Source organism: Sceloporus undulatus, chromosome 5 (assembly GCF_019175285.1).
Source record: "Sceloporus undulatus isolate JIND9_A2432 ecotype Alabama chromosome 5, SceUnd_v1.1, whole genome shotgun sequence".
In the NCBI taxonomy this organism is placed as follows: domain Eukaryota; kingdom Metazoa; phylum Chordata; class Lepidosauria; order Squamata; family Phrynosomatidae; genus Sceloporus; species Sceloporus undulatus.
The window spans coordinates 106,660,843-106,666,194 of record NC_056526.1 but is presented as its reverse complement, the minus strand read 5'-3'; positions in this window follow the sequence as shown (position 1 = coordinate 106,666,194).

Below are 5,352 nucleotides of genomic sequence, written 5' to 3'. Positions count from 1 at the left end.
TATTGTTTATATCCCACCTCTCTGGTTGAATCAAACCGGCTTCCAATAGGTATAAAATACAATACAGAATACAATGAAATACCCAATTAAACCCATTACCTTTCCCTTCAACCCCACACTTAAAATACCCAATTAACAGAGACAATGCTAAATAATAGCCAATGATAAAATAATAGAAGACAATGGGAGTCCTGGGTATTATACATGGGGGTCCATATTAATTTAATTTTGCTGATTAACACACATATATGCACACTGTATCTGTGTGTCTATATAAAGCTTTTTACCAAAATTTGCTAGAAGACTTTTTGAATTCTCAGACGTCTTTTTGAATTCTGATGTGAGCAGATACTGAGCTATGGTGAAAAGATACAACATGGAGCCCTTGACGTTGCTCTTTCCAGAAAACCTCAAAGAGTGGTAATTCAGCTTTTAAATGGGTCACTGGCCCTGTTTTTCAAACTTGAAATAGACTTTTTACCATTTCCAGGTATTTGTCCCATTCCCCCCAACAAACTTTTGTGGACCCCAAAAGATCACGGGGGGGGGGGGATGTGGCTCCTAGACTCACCAGAGTTGCCCATCCCAATCTAAGCATTACCCAACTAATTAGAACATTTATATAACACTTTGAAGTCCTTATCTATTAATTCAGCAACAATCCTGATGAATTCCTAAGATACAATGAAATACATTCATATTAAAAACAATAAAAATGCAATATATAAAGCACAGCAAAAAACAACAACAGAGAAATGATTTTAACCAATCACATGTTAAAAATCTGCCTAAACAAATAGTTTTTCAAATTTCATGTAAAGGAGCTTGGAGACAAAACCCACAATTGGAGACTTGCAGCTCAATTGCAAGCATGTCACCACCACTGAAAAGGCTCTGCTGGGCTTACTCACTGAATGCCCTGAGGCCAGAGTCTCTGATGCCGATATCAGAGTAGGTCTGTATAACACCTCCTGTAAAGCAATCTTTACAAATTTACAACAAATAGTCTGTAAAGGAATTATGGTTAAAGAGAGATATACCTCACTTAAAGAAATTGACATGTCTGGTGAATCTGCACTAGTTTTTAGTCTAAACCTGTGGGTGCCAAACCTTGGTCCTCCAGGTGCTTTGGACTTCAACTCCCATAAGCTCTAACCAGCTTGGTCAACAGGCAGGAATCCTGGGAGCCGATGTCCAAAACATCTTGAAGACTAAAGTTTGGGAACCACTGGTCTAAACTTTCAGGGAGCTGTCCAAGTTGCCAAACATATTTTGGGGATAGGGTTCAGCACGTTGGATAGCTCATTTCAAGTTCAGACTAGCTTAGAGGAGATTCGTTGCCCTCATAACATGGAAGCTGTCACTGTTCAGAACCCACTTGATATGACATTGAAACGGACACCATTTAAGTACATGAGGCTGCTGCTGCTTCTAAGTATAATGTGATATTCACTTTAGAATTAGTTAGATGGCCAGACACAGACTGGCATGCGTATTTGTCTGTCTTTTTCTAAATGGAGTTCATCACCCTGATCTGATAGAATGGGAGGATTTTAACTGAATTCAACTATGATTAGTTTTGAGAGCCAATCCTAATCCAGGTTGACTTTATCTAAAAATTATTTTAAAGAATAATTGCAAGTGGCTATTTAGCAAGTAACCATTTGAATTTACTTCAATCCCTTCCGCCCCCATTACCTTCTACATGCTACTGACACAGAAGCTTATCCTCAGTTCATCTTTCACCTGGTGTCTTGTCTTTGACATGTCCACATATCTGGAGTTCAGTGTATGGTTTGGCAACTTTGTCCTACTGACTCACCATGAGTGAGTGAATAATGCCATCATAAACTCTTGTCAAAGTTTTTTTCCTTCCAAGGAAACACCTTCTTCTGTATATATAAACAAATTGTTCCCCCAGAGTAGCATCTAATAGATCTTATTATGTCTCTTCACTTGGAATGAGAGGGGGAAATGTGACATGTTATGGCTTTTAATGCCAAGCACTGTAACTATGGGGAAAATAATATTTATTCAGAAATATTTAGATCCCACTGCCATCCTATCTCTGCCTTCTGAAAAAGGAATGATAAAAGCAAAATAGGGCTCTGAATCATAGAACCGTAAAGTTGGAAAGAGAGTACAAGGGCCATACAGTCCAACCCCCTGCCATGCAGGAGTACACAAAGTGCTCCCAACAGATGACCATCCAGCCAATGTTTAAAAACCTAAATGGAAGAAGACTCCAACACTGGACTCTGATTCTAGACACCAGGGTTTGAATCCTTGCTAGGCCATGAAAACCCACTGGTGACTTTAGGCAACTCTGCCTGAGGAAAGCAATCTTCTGAAAACATATTGACAAGAAAACCTCATGATATGTTTGCCTTAGGGTCATCATACTTCCAACCTTGTCAGAACTACTCAGAATTCTCTGCTAGAAAGCTCTAGTGCACTCCCCTGAAACCCCCTGAGATGGTAAATCAGGTTGGATTGTACTTGCCTTTACTGAAAGCAAAAAGGCCTATACTGTACCTCAGTTTGGAAAGACAAATATTCAACATCGGTCGTGGAGTGAGAAGAGGCTATTTCTGCTTTATCTGCACATGCATGTTTATTTTACAGACTCCAGCTTCAAGCAGATTATATTCCAAGAATTTTATGTATTCCTTCCATGCCTCCTTTAATTTTTCTCCCTCTTTTTGGCATGTTATTATTTTTAAAGGGACAGTAATATCATTGTTACATAACAGAATCCTGAAAGAAGTACAGTAGTAGTAAGAGAAGAAGTACTAAACATTGACTCTAAGTAAAGTTAGTGTTATATTAAAGTTATAGTAACAATATTATAGTAAAGTTATAGAAACAGATTAAAACTGATTGGGCTTGTCCTGTGCTTACACTAGATTGTATATCCTAATATAGGTGCTAAAGAGTATAGGAAAAGATTAAAAATTAGACTTTGCATTAGGGTCAAGCAGAATCATCCCTCCAATATGGCTTTCAGGAACCAAACTTAATTATTTCCTTGATTAAGGCATTTCTGTGTTGTCTCTTTACCCACCAGGTTCCCCTTACAGAATTTGTTCAGAAGGGTTTGCCCTTGCCTTCCTCTGAGGGTGAAACACTTGCCTGTGGGTTTCCATGACTGAACAAGGATTCGAATGCTGGTCTCCCAGTGTCCTAGTCTGATACTAACACCACTACACCGCACTGCCACACTGGCTCTCCAATACGGATTGAAAAGTCACAATGAGATCAAGAAGAATTAACTAGAGTTCATTCTAGCGGTGGAATATAAGTGCAATAAATAAATAAATAAACATTGTTTAAAATTATTTTAATGATTTGATGCAGGCTGATTTGTTGCAGCGTGACAAGATCCAGTCAAGGTTCAGAAAAGACATAAGCCTGCAAAACCTTACTGTAGAAAAGGGATTACCATGCAGTTAAATTCAACCACTGCTATGAAGATACTTTATGTTAAGTTTAGAAACAGGAATTAAATAATGAGATGTTGGATTATGTGTCCAAAACTAAGATTACAGCATCAGACCTAGACTAAATGTATATCTTTTAAAAGACGGAACCAGTTCTCTCAGTTTCCAAGCTTTTGTTGGTCTGTCATTGTTCAAAATATATGCTTATTATCAAGGTACAGTGACCACTAATTATGGCCATACCATAAACTTAACAAGGTCCTAAAATTCAAACTTGACATCCCTTGAAACATTATTTGGTTTGTCTTCCCTATATGTAAAGACATCTACATACATTTTTTTCACAGAAGTAAACCTGGCAGAGTTGTGGTGATTTTTGAAAACAAAATAAACTGTATGCTCTCAAAAAATTCTTTAGCTGAAAATAACACAAATACATCTGTTTCCAAAAATATCAGTTGTTTTACAAAGGCAGACATTACAGTTTGTTCTAGTTTTACTGAAACTGAGCCAACTGACATCTTGTTGCCAACACTATAGTAATCAAGATGATAGTATTATTTCAGTTTCTAAAGCCAAGATACAATGTGCTACAAATTAGAACTGGACGCTAAATAAAAGAAAGATAAGCAGCATGAGAGAAGATGACAACTAATAAAAATGGAAAGTTTTATATTTTCCCCATGGTTCCATGCCTTTTTGACACTTACAACACGATTCCCAGTATTTTTACTGGTCTTACCTTAGAATTCATCATTTGAAACTATCATTTAAAATTTACAATTAAAAAAAATCATGCAGGAATATTATTTATATGGTGCATAGATCACAGTTGTGAGGGGGAAAAAAGAATCACTCAGTTTGGTTACAAGAAACTAAAGGAAAATCCACTTAACATATTTGGTGAGGGGAAGAACAGCAAGTGCTTACTGAAGCGAGGGAAAGAAAATAAATGTATTTTTTAAAGTAACACCAACAATTCATTCCCATCCATCCATTCTAATGCAACGGGAATTTGTCTCACTACGTATTAGGTTTTTACATTTTTAACAAATACCCAAAATACTGTGATAATTTGTCATCAGATGTGGCTAGGAACAAACAGTTGTGTATTAACAGGGATATCCATCCATGGGAAAATGGGAGAGAGGACTTTCAGGCAACCATGAATAATATGGTCACTTGTTTTTGTAGGAAAGATCTTAAAGATTAAAGGTACTGTGTAAAGTGCAAGATGTTACTGTTAATATACCATTTTGCAAACCTGCCAGCAAACCATTAAATGTACTTAATATGCTAACTTCATTTGAACTTCAACCATATTATTTGAACAAGATTGTAAATGGAAAACAATGCATTTTTACAAACTGGATATTCATGAGACATTGCTGAGAAAGAAACTAAACTGACACTTTCATTTGTAGAGTAATTCCATCCTTAAAAGATTTTCCCCCCTGTACACTAACCTCTCCTCATCTGCATCCCATGATTTGGGGTCTCTTCTTTACCTCAATCCCCCCCCCTTCTCCCTCTTTCCTTTTTCTTTATGAGAATATTGTTTTGAAGTCGGCCAACGAAACATGTTTTATTTAAGTACTATATTCCTGGAGCAATGGATTCTTTGGAGAGCTAAAGGTTGCAGAGCACTTCATTAGTTCCACATAATGAAAGAATGGCGCAATTGAAGGAGGTCTCTAAGGGAGAATGGCGTGAAAATTAGAGATCCGTCTGCTCACTTGCAAAAAAAAATTGTGGATTTGCTAAATAAAGCACACCGTCTCCATTCAAGTCCACTGAGAAAGGGTTCCCCCACTCAATCCTCTTACCGTTGACAATATAATAAAACCAGAGGGACTTTTTTGAAGTAGATCCGCACATTCCACATTTGGATTGAGGGGCAATGGACTGTTTA